This window comes from Halyomorpha halys, unplaced genomic scaffold (assembly GCF_000696795.3).
Source record: "Halyomorpha halys isolate HHAL.00 unplaced genomic scaffold, Hhal_1.1 Scaffold94.1, whole genome shotgun sequence".
NCBI lineage: Eukaryota > Metazoa > Arthropoda > Insecta > Hemiptera > Pentatomidae > Halyomorpha > Halyomorpha halys.
Genome location: NW_027114465.1, coordinates 423,466 through 441,025, shown reverse-complemented (window position 1 = coordinate 441,025; position 17,560 = coordinate 423,466). Strand labels below are relative to the sequence as shown.

The following is a 17,560-nucleotide window of genomic DNA, read 5'->3' as shown; positions in this document are numbered from 1 at the left end:
ATGAGCCAGTGGAGGCTGAGCAAGTGCGCTAAAATTGCATTTTTAGCTGTTAGTTTCAACTATAGCTAATTTTTGCCCATCTTTGTTATAAATGCAGCAGGTTTTACTCCCAGGTTACTTCTTATTGCAGTATTTATTACTTTAATTCAGTATTCCCTTCTTGATTTACCCTCTATTCATCTAAGGTATCTCCTCCTCATTGCTTGGATTTGGCTTTTGTGTCTTGAGGTAATAGTCCAGCGAACACTGGCTTAAGTCAGTAAAGCGATAAACATAATATTTTGTACTACTTTTTAAACCTGGTTCTTTCTCGGGCATTGATTGAATAGAAGCATTGATATTCTTTCTGATTTCTCCATCTATCCAGCCATTTTCATGAAGGTGAGCCAACAAGTACTTGAAATGTACAGGTACTCGAGGTGCTACATCTGCAGTTGTATTATTCGGCCTTCTCATTCTTCCCTCTTCCTATTCCTATTATTTTAGTTTCGCTTGTATTCATCTCCATTAGTATAAGCTGTGATTCACCCTGTAGGATTCTGAGGTTGAAGATTTCTTCCATTGTCCTCTCTTCAAAGCCGTGTTACTTTGAGTACTATAATAAAAGGTAGTGGACAAAGACTGCAGCCCTGCCTTAATCCCTGGTTCTTCTCAATTTCTTTTATTTGTTGTTATTGGACCTCACCACATTCATTTGTTCCTTATATATATATATGTTAAGTATAGTGCTCATAAGATATTTTTCGACCTCGTCCTCTTCTTGTGCTTTGGCAACGTCCATTTTCTTGACCCTATTGCGATGTTTGGCTCAGGCTCACAAAACAAGAATAAACTTCTTTGTTCTTTTCCAAGAGGTTTTCAGAAAGCTATTTCATTACAAACATTAGGTCTAGTACACTCCTTTCTGGTATAATTCCGCATTGTTCTTCTTCTAACACCCTCCCAATGATTTTCCTTAGCTGCTTTTCTAGGTTTTTAGAGAAAAACGTATACGTTAAGGAACGAGATACTGCGATTGAATTGGATTACTTTTGACACTTATACATTGAAGACACTATGGCTTCAAACCAACTAATAGTTTTTTAATTATTGAAATTAGAAACAATGCGTTTTAAGACTTAATCCTTTAGATATTTTTAGAATTTAATTTAGATATATTTCGTTCTATATGATTCAGAGGCTGTGACATGCTGCTTTACTACATTTCAGTACTTACATTTGAAGAGTACTTAATTCTTAATAGGATATTTTCGAAGTCCAATAAATGTTATTTTCTGTATTTCAGCTCGAATCGAGAGATTTCCTTTTAAAATATTAATATATTTAATATGGTACATTACACCTTCCATAAATCCCAGTAGCATACAAACAATCCCAGGCCACACCTAACTCAATTCTATGCCTAAGAATGGAAACTCCATTTTCTCAAATTATAAATATAAATAAAAAATTAAGGATAAAACGAAATAAAACTTTGGAAATCGAGAAATGCAGCCGCCACTGTTGAACGCAGACATAGGTAACTCTTGATCTGGGGTTATATGGAGTTCTGCTGAAGTGGAATCACTTAAATTAATATATGATTTCATGCATCATTTAAAATATGTAGGCTTAATTCCAATTAGAGTTGAAAATTTTGGAACAAGTAAAAATTATATTTTTCAGCAATACACAGCATGAAGAACTATGATGTAGTTTCTCTGCAACTCATTGAAATTAATGTAACTTTGGCTATTAATTCTGAGCAACTGTAAAAATATTTGAAATATCTAGTCATAAAATACAATGTCCTTCGAAAAAATACGAATTCCTTCATCGTTGACGCAAAAATTAGTTGATTAGTTTTTTAGATAAATTATGGGAATAGATTGATTCTCACTGTACTCTGTTTATTAGAAAAATAAATTATGTAATGGCAAATTGAGGAAAAATACCTAACATTTATTGTGACTTCAAGGTTTTAAAACCATTGGATTTTCCTAAGGCCGATTTCATAGATTTTTGAAAGCATTTTTAGAAATTTTCAATTCTTAAAATAATGTTGGAACTAAGCTGATATAAGAGAATCCTGGCTGAAGGTAGAATGTTGTAATTAAGGAATATTTTAAAGTTGTAAAAGTTATATTTTTTTTTCAATAACCATGTACAACTGAGTGCTACAATTATGAAAATGTTATCATTCATCTACGCATTTGTAGATAATGAGAAATACTGCACTCTATAACAAGCATTACTACAATAGAAAAAACTAATATATAAAATGTAATAAGTATATACAATTAATATAAAATAAAAAGTTTTCACATCAATAAAATTGGATTTTAATAAACAATATTATATTTATTTCTACGTTCCTTCATCTGACACTTAACTTATTAGAAATTGTAATTTATGATCAAATAATTATATGGCAACTGTTTCATAAAATATGGTTAGTTTTAAATGCCGTTATCATTTCCTGTTCCTTTTCGTTTTGATAGTATTATTCCCTGAAACAGTAGTGAACTTACTCCATTGTAAAATATGCTATATTAAACATGTATAACATTAAAATAAGAGTAACACTTTTTATTAGACCGCCTTGATGATATTTGTTCATATATATCATCGCCAATATGGTTGTATATGTATATATATATGTATTAAACATATTAGTGAATTATTAGTAATGTCTATAAAAAATAATGAAATTGGGTATAGAATTTGGATTCCTTCCAGTAAACTCTACGTCTTTTGGCAAGTATATTCAGTCCCATGTAACTGCGAAATACAGAATATTCTTGCATCTGCACGGGTAAACATAAAGAAAATGAATTCATGTTTTCAGAAGAGTCCCGAGTCGTTCAGATGTGGAAGACGGGTGTCTAATATACCAAGTTTTATTATTTTTTATAGACATCACTAAGAATCCATTAATATGTTTAAAGGAGGTATGCAACAACATCCCGTCTCTCATTAGAGAGGAGTTTAAAATAAGATTATTTCCGTAGTCGGTTTTTTTTTTTTAGTTAAATTACTTTTTTTTATTTACTTAATCTCAGAAAAATAATAATCTGACAAGGTTAATTTTGCAGAGGAATATTATTTTTTTTTTTTGCCAAGAAATATAATTACCAAATGTTTTGGTTCATGTTCCTTCTTTTTTACTAATTTACTGAGCTTTGAAATTTGTTTTATACTGCAAAATGAATTTCATCTAAGTTTTTTTTTTAATTAAAAATCTTTTGTTTTAAAAAATGGAAATCGAAAAAATGCGTTTTAGCTCGGACTAAATTAAGTCTCATTTGTAGGTTCACTGTGAGGAGGTTCTGATGTATGAAGAAAGCAGGGTGTGCCACGGCGTATGCAGCCATACCTCCCATGCCCATACCACTCATGCCATACCTTCCATGCCCTAGTCTAGCATTCATCAAATGATTCTATCACATCATTAGCTTTACAGCGCCATTGTTAGACGTTTCGTTTAGATCAGGGTTCCAAATAGTACAAGAGCCCAAGAGGAGAAAAAAGGCAGTTATCTCACCGCAAAAATTGATGAGTATGCCAAGTATAGGTAAGAGGAATAAAAAATGGCGGCTGTTTAAAAGCGATAAAAAAAACTAATTTTTCATTCGGAGCTCTATATCTTAAAAACTAGGAACAACAAGAGAAAACCTAAGAGAACGTCATTTAAAGAAAAGTAAATTTGCTAAAATATGAGCCCTAATAGAATTATTTACATAAAATAGTTTTTGAGATATAGCTTTTTAAAAAGCAACATTTCATAAAAATGTTGTATTTGACGTACTAAAAGATCAGTAGTTAGTGAATTTATTTTGAAAAATTTATATCTCAAAAACCATTTGACGTACAGATGTATATTAGCACTCAAATTAAAGCTGGTTTAATGAGCTATAAAGTAGTTTATGGTGTTTATCTTCGTAGGAGTAATAGTTTACATGAAATTTGCTAAAATAAATTGATTTATAGTTCGGACAAATTTTCATTTGCCAAATTTATATTCATATGTGAATATCATAAAAACTACTACGAAACTACTATGACACTTATCTCATAAACTGCTTTATAGTAAGTTAAATTTCCTTTATTTTGAGTGTTGGCAGACATATGTGCGTCTAATGGATATAGAGATATATTTTTTCAAAAATCCAACATTTTATACGAGCAACTAATAATGATAGATTTATTTATTGATAGATATTACAATCTGCCACACAGTTGTGGGCAATAGGTAATAGTGATGAATGATCTCATACATACTAAAATAAATATAAAAAAAATAAAATAAAAAAATAAATAAAATAAAATAAAAAATAAGAAAAAAAACTCTCTTAAAATATATTCAAACAAAAGAATAGACAAGATACGAACAACTAGAAATTAACATTTTGTGAGTTATTTTGTCAAATATCATAAAAACTACTACTCCTACAAAGATAAACATAATTAACTATTTTGTATTAAATTTAACTAGCTTTGATTTGAGCGCTGGCAGACATCAGTACGTCCAATGGTTTCTGAAACGAAGTTTTTCATAAATCAAATTTATTGTCCGAACAACTATAAATCAATTTATTTTAGCAAATATCATGAAAACTGCTATTCCTAAGAAGGTAAAGGCCATAAACTTCTGTATAGTCCTTTAAACTAGCTTTAATTTGAGTGCTAATAGACATCTGTACGTCACATAGTTCCTGAGATATAGATTTCTCAAAATAAATTAACTAATTACTAATCTTTCAGTAGATTTCTAAGAAATTTTACTTTAAAAAAGCTGTATCTCGAGAACTATTGGACGTAAACAGCTCTTTTAGGGCTGATATTTCAGCAAATTTACTCTTCTTTAAATAATGTTCTCTTAGATTTTATAGTGTTGTTGGTAGTTTTATGAAAAATCAATGTTTTTTTAAGGTTTTGATACAGCCGCCATTTTTTAATCCCCCTTAATTGCACCTATACTTGGCAGACTCATCAATTTTGACTAGTAATTATACATAGTTTTTATTGAAGTAATGGAAAATTGGGGTGAGATAACTGCCTTTTATTCCCCGGCTCTTGTGCTAAAACCGTAGAATTCTGCAGACCACTAGGCCTGAAATTGGACCATCAAAACAGATGTGGGGGTATTGACATTTATAGCAGTAGCGCCACAGATCTACAGCCCTAGGTAAAGCAGGAAATATATGACAGGAGATAATCGAAAAATTAAACCGGATCATTATCAAAGTTAACCCGTCAAAGACTGTGTAGTGTTGGCTCTGCAGAAGGGAAAGAAACCCTAACTGCTATTCTCTCACCATGGGTAACACCACTTGCGCCCTCTAATCTCTTGGCTTACCTATGGATTAAAATAGACCGCCTTCTTACTCTCTTCACATATACACAACAAGGTGAGGCGAATCCGCCAATAAACATAAAGGCTCCATTATCACTGGCTCTTTCTCTACGAAAAACAAAATATACAAATGTATATTAAGACCAGCTCTTACGAGCAGGGGCACCTGTGTTCACACATCTTCGGGACGGCACGCAGGAACATCTTTTTCAGTTTCAGAACACTCCTACAGAAAATGGTAAGCACGCCAATGACGAAAACAGAACAGCTTCACGAATTCTCCGAACTACATACGGTGCCCGAGTTTATACGACTGAGGCAAATCAAGTTCTTCGATTCTCTGAAGACTTTTATATACCCGCTGTTCAGGAATTTAAAGACAGTCTCAGATGCAATCCAGTGGCAACAGTGCATGTTGCAAGAAACATCTTAACACAGAAATACGTTAAGTTTCTTAATGTTATTTATTAGGTTAGGATCTTAGTTTTAGTCTGGCTTCTCCTTCATTGCCTAATAATCCTCCTAGGCGTCTGAAAAGAAGATGGCCTCGAGATCTTCTCCTCTAGAAATGTTATTGGAGTTCTATCAGTGGGTAGATTCTCCACATGTTTTTATCATGTCACTATGTCACCTACAGCAAATTTACTTGTTGTATATATGTGTATACAGTTGTAAATATGAATAAATAAATTATTAAAAAAAAAAAGTTTTAGTCAATGAACAGAAATTAAGTGTGCTCTAATACTCTGAAGAATTCAATATCACAAATATCTCAGCAGTGCATCACATATACGTACCTCAAAACCAGCTTAAAATGTTGCCAATCAGCAGGAAAAGAAATAACATCAGCTGTACATTTCTATTTGTGTGGTATTTTTAGTAACAATGGTTCTGAAAAAAAAATTAAATAATTACAATACCATAAATTATTATAGTATTTTTTTTTATCCAATTTCACTAACAATTACAGTAAGTTTCGATTATTTTTGTAAGAAGTAAGGAATTTGAAAAATTAATCATTGTTCCACTCTAAGATGTTTGGTACGTGGCTGACCCACCCACAGACCTGTCGCTAGGTAACTAACTGTAGTAATTAGTGCCCCTCGCCTAATCCCAAGTGCATTACTTGAGTCAGGTCACATTGGCCTTTGAGAGCTGGCCACCTTGACCTTGGCCCAGGAGGCTGAATCCTGGATTCCATGAAGAGATCGCCAAAATTTTCCGATAGTCTTTAAAACCATTTTTTGTCGCTCATTCAGCCTCTTACGTAATGCTTTGCGAAAAAAATTCCTTTTCTTTAGGCTCTTTCCATAAATGATCAGTCATCCATATATTGTGGAATATTTGAATACATTTTAATCACATGAAATCCTTTTATTTTTTTATTATATGTTATTTTATTTCTTGATCCGAACCTATCCAGATGCCTGTCAATGAAGCTGTAATGCTAATGATGTGACTAAAATTCGTAAAATTATCCTGTCCATATGACTGTATTAAAATATGGCGTAAGAGGTAAAGAATGAGCTGTATATCCAAAGGAACTTCCGGCTTTCTTTATACAGTGGAACCTCGGTATAATGACTCTGTATGGGGATGTCCAGGTCAAAAAGTATTTCGTCAGTTTCTATTTTTTTTAAACAAAAAATCTTTCTTCCAAATAATTACTAATAACAACTTCAAAGCACAACAAATCTGTAAAAAAAAAGGAATAGGAACATAAAAATGTATTCTTCTCCTAATAGATTTTTTGTCAAAACTAATTAACCATCCCCCTGCAAAATGATTTTTGTCAGAAAATGGACATAATGGTAATGCATATTGCAGATATAGAATCCATTCCTTCAGGAAAAAGCTTAACAGTTCGCTGTAGATTAAGGTGTGTTTATTATTTCTCAAGATAATAATTTTATTAATTATTCGCAGATATATGTTTCATAACTGGGTTTGAAGCATTGAGCATTGGGTCCGTACTACGGGCTTGGCACTACAGCTTCGACATTACGTAAGGAAATCTTAGCCTTGAGAGTATCTTCCAAGTTCGTGGCTGCTTTGCACATTAAGTGGGATCTAATTTCTTCATCGCAAGATAGGTCTAGAGGTCATTAAACTTTGACCCTTAAATTAAATTCATAATTATCCTTCTTTTCTTGAATAGTGGCACATCTTACATAACTATTTTTACAGGCTAAACATTTGAAGTATACATTTTTTCCAAATATTGACGTCATACTTTATTATATTCTTCTATTCTTTTGTATATTTGATATTTGTGTTTCTTTGTATTAAATAAACGTATTGTGCACTGTATTTTACCAATTTTTCAAGATGTGCCGGTTTTTAGGAAAAAAACATTCTCCAATTAACCACGTCATATTTTCAAAGTAAATTATACAATATCTAGTGAAAAATCGAAGAAGGGCACAGAAATTATAATAAAACTTGGCAATGACAAAAGTGAAAATACCTTAAATATTAAGAGTAAAAAAAAATCATTAAAATGTTCATGGTATTACAGACTAAATGGTAAAAGCTCGGTTTGTATGATTTTTATTTATTAAATCACACTCTAGCATTTTTCTTTGGGCCAAAAAACGATTTTTTGAGAAGGCACGTCTTGATAATTAATTTACCACGCAAACAAGAAGTAACATTAGGCTTTAATAAATACTACGAATTGATGTTGTGCTTACTGATGTAGACTGATCATAAATTGATTTTTTTTGCTATCATTATAAAAATAATTATCATTGTAAAAAATGAAATAAATTCCGGTATTTGTTGCCTTTACTTTGTTTACAAAGAATCTCAACTACCAATCTCATTCTACAATTCACTTTTCTGCCATATATAACTATTTCATGCATGATGACTATTGATTTCAACGCAAAAATCATAAACTTCAGATTAAAATATGTCACTGTTGACGAAAAAAACTGCATCCTACTTTTCGCAAGAAAAAATGCCTTACTATTCAAGAAAACAATTCAAAAAAATCTCTTGAAAGTATTAAACTTATGCCAATGTTCAAGAAAGATTGAGTATAGTTAATACCGGCACATCTGTTTTCAGGTGGAAAATTATCACAAATATATTAAGATCTGCCACTCCCTCTGGTGAAGCTACACTATCTTTGGATCTACTTAAGAAGAGCAGCGACGTGGAAGTTAGGAAAATTACATAATTTTAATGCCTAAGCAATTATTTCAATCATAAACTAGTTATTTTAAATGAATGACCACTCATAAAATTAAAATTTTATGTATACTTATTATTTTTTTTTAAATCTTGAAAATATAAATGCATAAAATTGTGAAATATTAAGTGTGAACTAATAAAATATTAAGTGTAGTTTTACCATAGATTTAACTATTATCGTAGATTTAATGAGATATTCCTTAAAATAGAAATTATAACTAAAGATCGAATTTTCGTGCAATTATATTTTTCTTCTCTAGGTTCAAATTCAGCCAAACCTCAATTAGAATCATAAAAAAAACTTCCTATTGATACTGGTTTTACAGTCCACGTTTTGGGGTCACTGCACTAATTTGCACATTTTGAGAATTTTCGACACAACATTGCATTTTTTGAGTTATTTAAATTTACAAACTAGCCCGTGATTCATGAAAACATGAAACAAATAAATACTGCCAGGAAACTTGTAATTATACTTCTTTAAATTATTCATTATACGTGCACAATTATAACGCGACCACTAATTTTAGTTTCACCCGACAATCACCTCCATTTGCGGGAAATGGGCACCAACTGAAATCTCAAGTGATGCTCAGTATAATACTTCGAAGTTCTTCATAAGCTTAAATTATCTTTATTAAAAAAATAATGATTCGATTGCAAGTTGAGCTTCGATACTATTGCAAACACGAACAAAAAAAATGCCGGTACTTGAAAATGTGAAATAGTATGTTTGGAGTCCAATAGTAGAATTTAATATCTCGAATACTCCTTTTCACATAGTACCTTGGTTCATTTTCCATATTCTTAAAATTGTGGTAGTTTTAAGAATTTTAAAACTGAATTTTGCAGGTTTCATAATAGGAATAAAAAATCATTTAATAAAATAAGCTTCCACTTAACTCTTCAATTTGAGACAAAGAAGGATTTTGATGAAAGTAGTTTAGGTTTTTGTGTATATCAGCACAAATGCGGTAAGCATTTGGTGAGTTTATTTTATTTCAAAGAAGGTTAGATAAGTTTTCTCTGTACATATAATCCATATCATATTAAACATTATATAATAAAGTTGATTGTTCAGCATTCGGGTTTTTTATTTATTACTTTAAACATTTTGGGTGTTCACTTTAAAATTAGCACATTTTATATTCTGGGCTTTTACTGCAAGAAAATCCGGTCTCTCGGATTCTTCCGTTGGTTACTTCCATTTTGATCAGGAATCCTTCAAAATTTAACCAATAATAGATACTTTGAGAAGTTAAGATCATTGACACAATCATTTCATGGAGCAAAAATTATTTTCATTTCGTTAAATCTGTCAACTTGATAAAAAATTTGTAACAAAAGTGTCTGGATGTAGTGCGGTATAGTGTTTGTGACAATGAAGGCACCCGTGACAGCTTTTAGTCCAGCGATGGCGAACCATTTTGAGACGTGGGTCAAATTTTATAGATCTCCTCACTCTTCGTTCATCCATCCACTCATTAAACACCAGATCCCATCCGAATGATTTATATATGCCCTCCTATAGAACCTCCTTCTTTAGCAAATCCTTCGTCATACGTGCAACCTCCCTCTGGAATTCTCTTCCCATCTCCATTCGCCAGTCCTACCAGTCCCAGAATAACCAAACCTCCACATCTTTGTAACCAAATAAATAGGCAGGTATTGATTAACATTATAAACAGTAGTAAAGCCAATATACTAATGTAATTTCATTCTACTATCTGAAAATTTGTAAACGCTCGCCAGATAAAAATCTCACTATATGAACCATGTAATTATTCTTAGGGGACATATGTCCCAGAATAAAGTTATTTTTTCATTCATTCATTCATTCAAATTTTGTTCACTATTTTTTTCAGTACTACCTTATGGGTGACTAAATGTTTGAATGAACAAGGGGTAATGAAAATGACATAAAATATATATTATTATTTATATATATAAATGCATAACAAAGTTTATATAAACATAAACTATTTAATGAGAAATCTGTTGCTGTTTATTTTCAGATAATTTTTTATAAAAAATTAATTTATAAAAACCAATGAGTGGGTCAGTTAAAAAGTTTGCGTGGGTCAATGTCTGACCCATAGGTCATAGGTCCACCATCCCTGTTTTAGTCACTTATAATGTTAAAGTGTTGAACGAAAGTGCTACTAAATTAACAATAATAAAAAACGAACCAAAACAACAAAAGAAGACTCTGCTATGGAAAAGCAACCATAGCGATGCAGAAAGCAAAAAAAATATCGGACCAATATGTCAGAAGAAGCAATTCATTTGAGACATAGTCCCTACAGGTTTTGTAGCTTGGAGGGCTGTGTTTAATGGACCAAGTCAGCTGCCAGGAAAAGTGGAGCCAAAAAGATGGGCCCTATAATGACCTTTGTTGTTGGAACTATTTTATTTCATTATCTTGCCTGGTGTTTTAGAGTTACCTGAAAGGCTCGAACACATGAACGTGATCCAGACTGCATATTTTGCAAATCTAATTTGAAACATGTTCCGTGGGGGACCTCCTTTGCTCCCATTTGGAGAGGTTAAGGGGTTAACATGATTCAATTTTGGACTTTGTGGTAAGCAGACTTCAATGGAAGGTGTAAGGTATAAAGATGCTACTAAACATTAGCAAAACCATGGCTTTCTCACTCATGGGCAAGAGTGTGGATGGGTAATTTCGATTGGCTGGTACAAGTTGGTCCAAATTCCTGGCTGACCAGGTGTGTTGATTTTTGGGAACAAATCAAATTTGTGCTCTCCATATTTTAATTAATTTATGGAATTCCCTAACCTAGGGAATCAATAATTAATTTTAGTTTAAGATTGTTCATTTTAAAATTCTATCAGTTGGATGTAATTACACATTGTTTCAAATCTTGCTAATAAGCTTTAGCAGTTTAGTTTTGATTTAACTGAGCACAAATATACATTTAAAAAGAGGTATGTAGAGTGATAAGAGAAAGTTGTTTTATGCACAATAAAAACGAAATAGATCTTTAGGACTATTATAATATCACAGTTGAAGCAACCATTCGGTCTAATTTTATTCACAAAATCATTTTAAATATTATAATCATTAGGTAAAATTATTAAAATATAAATGTATTTTATATAAAATGAGAATTTAAAATAACATGCAAAAACTGTGAAAATATAAAATATTGTATAAGGAAACAACTTAAAAAAGACCTTTACCCTTCCAGAGTGCATGCGCCAGGCCAGTTTGAGATTGAAAATAGGCCCCTTCCACAACAAGCCTGCTGAGGAATAAAATTTTGAAAACAATCATAATAAATTTCTGTAATTGTGTTACCATGGTAACCACAGGTACAATAAAAAAGTTCAAAAATTGTAATTTGTATAGGCTACCACATACCACTCCCTTCTAGTTTCTTCGCACTTAGATCTATCATTCACTCTTCCCTCATACATAAATGTCTGCCATCAGAGAACCCCCCTATTCTAACCATGGTGGGGAGGTCATTTTTGTTTTGTCAGACCGCCACAGAAATAAAAGTTGACCACTGCAGTTCTGAGGTTATCTAAACTCCTAAACTGCAGCTACAGATGGCCGTCTGGGGGACCCTCTCATGTTTGTAATGATCCAGAAGGCATGGCTGCACTAAGTCACAACTAATATGTTTGTTGCATAATGAAATGAGATTTACCTGCTGACTGATGGCATCTTAAAATTATATTCAAGAGGCCATAATCAACAGGAAGGGCTGAAGATACCATCATCTATAGTAGATATAAACCTTTATATTTCAAGTCACAAACAGTGCTTCAAACTGCTATGGCCTATTTTATTTTGGATCCTCTTTTTAAGAGATACTGGATATTAAATGTAGGTAAAAATCAATACACATTTTATCGTTAAGACATAATATTTTGTTAAGCAATGATTTTTCCTTATTAACAATTTAATAATGTATAATTAAATGTATATATATTTAGTTAGAAAAATCACATTTTGTTTACAGATTTTGCACAAAATAATTTTTTTCTTTGATTAACTGAATTTAAGATAAATTCTAACTCTGATTTGTATTTGTTTTAATATATAATAAATTATTTGACAACATTGTTATGTCATTGTAAATAAAATTCAAATTTTATTTTGTTTCAAAGCGCTACCTAGTGGCTGACAGAAAAAACTTACTCTCCTAGTAACCTCTGTAGGCAGAAGAGGCAGACAGGGAGCAAAAAGCCATTTCTGGGTTCACATCATTATCTGTTTCTCACTGCAAATCCACATCATGTGTGAGTAGATACTCAAGAAGAATGAATTATAAAAGAAGATATGATGCCTTACCATCTATGTAAGTTCACTTCAAATTTTCTGTTCTTACTTCAACTTGATCTTCATCCTCATAATTATTACTACATTATTAATTGGAGAAGATGGTCAGGGGTGCAGTAAGAAAAAATAACATAAATAAACAAAAAGTAATTTAATTATGCCAACATTTCGACCTGAGTTTCAGGTCTTCATCAGGGCTATAGAACAAAAAGAGATAACAACCATCATTTAGAAAAACATAAAATTGAAAAGAAATAGTACACTAACAAATTTGGAATTATACAAAATATTTTATTGATAACCATGGAATTTGACAGTAGCAGATTGATAACAGTGAAAGATGAAATATAATATTATATAGAAGATATGTATAATATAAGATATGTAAGTAGTGACTAAAAAACTGAAAAAACAATTTTAATCCACATATTAAACAATATGACAGAAAATGGTAAATATGATACAATGGGTAAGTGACTTATATATGAATAACAGTGTGAATATTAACATATATACATATAAAAGTTATATCCTTAGTCAGCTGTTATTTTGATGTCAGTTGATGGAGTAGATCAGTTTTTGAGTTTTTACTTCAATGTTTCATTTTGCACTCCTTTCTCTCCTATTATTTTTAGTTTTCACTTCAGTAAAAGATAACTGATGCCGAAACTTGTAAACTTTAGATACCGGAGTAATTTTAAACCTGAAAGAAAATTTTTTTTTCAAACTTTTTAACTCCACTCTTTGAATTATGGCCAGTAATGGAATAGTGAGAGCAGCAGTTCTGAACCTGGAAGGTCTGAACCATAACAACCAACCACCCACCACCGATAGGACACTGAGAGATTTACAGGTCGATACCTTTATGTAGAAGTGATTCGAATGGTTCACAGTCCTGAGACGTGTTCAGCAAAGTGGCGATGGCGTGTCAGGTGAAGGACAGATCAGCGGACGTTTTAGGTGCTCGAGAGGCTTCATAGGACACTAAGTGACCACCTGCGGGTGTATACCATGAACAAGGGGTTGGAACCAGATGAGGCTATGATCAGGTGACTATGACTGTCCCGGCTTACAACCATTCAATACACACCCCAGTGACGGTGGTTTTTCCCCTTTTGAGATTCTTTTTGGGCTTCAGGGAGGTCGTAGGAACTTCAGGGAGACAGTTACTGCTGGGAAGGATATCACGGGCAATAATGTGGCCAGGAAGAAATTGTGGGAGAAAGTTCAGGGGCGCATCGAGAGAGAAAAGTGTAGGCGGGTGGCATGTCAGAGTCTCAATCTTCGGGACGTAATTGGGAACCTCCTACTGGGAACAATAGTCTCTCGGAAAGTGGTGACCAATAGAGGTAAGGAGTTACTGCACTATGAGGGTCCATTTAGGGCGATCGCCCTCAAACAACATAATATATAGATGTCCGGCTTTTCCACACCCATGGCACTTGCGGTCCTCCCGCTGACCATTGTTTCTGGGTTTAGCTTGGGTCCTTCTATTTTCTGTGTTACTAGCTCTCTCTTTTTTACCATCTCTGTGTTCTCTCCTTCTCCAAGGGTTGGGCAAGTTTCTTGGCCGATGATATTCTGTCTGAGTCCACCCAGGCTCTTCTCCTACCATTTGGGCCTCTACATCTCTAGCGCTAGTATCTATGAGATCTTCAGCAATTTCCATAAACGAGCACTCTCTTGCAAATCCTTCATTCCTTCCCAGCTCTCTTGCCAACTGAATCTTCAGTACCATGGATAGGAATTGCATCTGACCCTGCACCTGTAATGTTTCCATCATCTCACTGAGTTTGTCTGCAATTCTGTTGCAGCGTGCCTGAAGTTTCACGGCATACTGCCCACTAGATTGTTTTGGTTTCTTTGTCTCCCTGATCATCATAAATATGTCCTTCCTCCTCCGAATGCCTTCTTCAATCTATCCTTGATAACTCTCCAAGGGGTTTCTTCATCGGCCTGAATCTGATTGAGGATGCTTCTCTTCACTCTGCAGATGACCTCTGCATTTAATGCCTTTACATCCTCGCTATCTAGTAGATTTTACAACATCTTTGCTTCTATTCTCTCCATTAGGCAATGGCCCCCTTTTAAAAAATGATTTAATTCTCCGGTCTCTCTGGTGAATTTTTCTATTTCCGACACTGTCTTCCCCAGGTCCTGGGCAGTTGCTGTACCATAATCCATTCTAGCGTCGTGGCATGAGCTTGCACTTAAGAGACTTCTGGTAGTTGCTGAATCTCTTCCGGAGGTGGGTTCCCTGCAGATAAAGGTTGGTTGAATGCAGCTTGAGGTTGGTTGTTTGTCAGACCTCCCAGGTTCAGAACTGCTGCTCTCACTATTCCGTTACTATTCCTCAAACAGAAAAGTTAAAAAATTTTTCTATCAGGCTTAAAATTACTCTGGTATCTAAAGTGAAAACTAAAAATAAAAAAAAAATAATATATATGTTAATATTCACACTGTTATACATATAAAAGTCACTAACCCATTGTATCATATATTTCATTTTCTGTCATATTGTTTAATAAGTGGATTCAAATGGTTTTTTTCAGTTTTTTTGGACACTACTTACGTATTTTATATTATACATTTCTTCTTACCCATATATTATATTTCATCTTTCACAATTATCAATCTGCTACTGTCTAATTCCATGGTTATCAATAAAATATTTTGTATAATTCAATTCAATATTTTGTATAATTCCAAATTTGTTAGTATACTATTTCTTTTCAATTTTATGTTTCTCTAAATGATGGTTGTTATCTGATTTAGTTCTATAGCCCAGATGAAGATGGCATAAATAAATATTTTTTTGTTTATTTATGTTCTTTTTACTGACCGCACCCCGACCATCTTCTCCAATTAGCAATCAACGGTCAAATATCTACACTTCATTTTTACTACATTAATTCATCAATAGTTTTAAATAAATACCAAACCAAAATCTATTGCCCTAATCTAACCAAAAATGTTTTCTTTGGCATATCCCATAAACCTGAAATAATTCAATAGATTTTTTTTTTTCAATTGAAGTCAATTTCCTTTTGATTAATTTTAATTTTCCTTTTTAGAGTCAACTAATAACAACTGTTATTCTAAAGTGGAGTAACACCTGGCCTCAAGTTAAAAGTGCACTTCATATACAAATAATAGTAAGATTAATAATTTAGATTAGAAATAGTTCGTCTTTTTTCAGTAAGAAAAACATTATTGAAAAGAAGTATATACCAACATATTTGTTTGTGCTGTAAAGCCTAATTATATACTTATAATTATTTTTATGTTGTATAAATTAAAACTGTATAATTATGATTTTGAAAAAAATATTGTATGTTATTTTCAAAACTTGAATAAATGTAAAAAATATTGTTCACCGATAATTATTATTTTTTTATTTCCACCTTCATCACTCAAAAAATTATGTTTACTTTTTATAAGGAAATCATTATTAGTTTTGTCTTTATTAGCTTATTATTAGATTTTATTATTATTAACATTATTAGCTTATTATATTTGTCAAACATACAAATACGAAACTAAGATGGCGGTATGCCCGGTCTGCAATCAGGTCGTCGTAAGAGAGGACAAGTTAGTACTAGCCTGCAACTTATGTAAAATTTTATATCATAATAAATGTTGTAACATCTCGGATAGTGAAATCTCGCAACATAAAAAAAAAATTGGAATTGCCCCTCATGTCAGAATGTAACTAAGTCAGGGGCTAGGCAATATAGCGCCGTACCCTGCAGAAGTATGGAGGAAAACATAATGGCCATACTCAAAGAAATTGGGAAAATTACCGACGATTTGAAAGATATAAAAAATGTCATGAACACCCAGGGTGAAGTCATATTTGAAAACTCCGAGAGACTGAAGACTATGGAGGAAACAGCTAAAAAGCAGGACGAAACATTGGAAAAACTGGTTATGGAAAATAATAATCTGAAAAACAAATTAAAAGTATGGAAGCTAGAATAAATCAGGCAGAACAAGGCCAGCTTACCCACTCACTTGAAATCAGGGGCATTCCGGTGAAAACAGGTGAAATACCCGAGGGCATAATATGTTCGATCGGAGCGGCATTAGGAGTGAAGCTCGGCTCGGAAGACCTGGACGTGGTGGAAAGAAAAAGACCCAGAGGAGAGGACCCTCGCCCGCCTGCGATAGTGGTGCGATTCATTCGCCAGACTGTCCGCGATGAGGTGATTAGGCTCCGAAAGGTAAAAAGAGATTTCACTACCAGGCATCTCGGCTGGGACAGCGACGAATGGATCTATATAGGCGAAGAGATGACCCCCACCAATACACACCTGTACTGTGCTGGCGAGGCAGGTGAAGGCAGTCGGTAGATTGAGGTACGTCTGGTTCGCTCGAGGGAGAGTCAGATGCCGCCGAGAAGATGGCCAACCTGTTGTCATCATTAATACAGCCCAGGATCTGGAAGCCTTTCACTGACGCCACCCCCCTGGTTACATTAGATTTAAACCTCAGTTAATCTGTTATATTTTATTCTTATTGCTTAGCCTAATTTTATATTGTAATTATAACCCCCCATTTTCTTTTTTATTTCTCAACTTAAGGAAAACTTTCTTTTTTATAGAAGCTATTAATTTATTAGTGCATATGATTTATTTTTTCTGCTTTAGTAAATTTATTTTAGTTTTTTTGATATATTTTCCAAACTCATTTTTACTTCTTTATCTATTATTTTCATC

At 33.0% G+C, this 17,560-nt stretch overlaps 1 long non-coding RNA gene across 1 annotated transcript in view; it reads left to right on the top strand.

Annotated features, from left to right (window-relative positions):
• The window catches only part of LOC106677318 (uncharacterized), a 109,055-nt gene extending 92,917 nt beyond the window's left edge, over nt 1–16,138 (top strand). Inside the window, exons 6-9 of the long non-coding RNA XR_001342576.2 lie at nt 7,262–7,436; nt 8,408–8,501; nt 12,671–12,861; nt 15,917–16,138. This is a non-coding gene — a long non-coding RNA (uncharacterized lncRNA). The remainder of the gene's footprint in view (nt 1–7,261; nt 7,437–8,407; nt 8,502–12,670; nt 12,862–15,916) is intronic.
• The last annotated feature ends 1,422 nt before the right edge of the window (nt 16,139–17,560 follow it).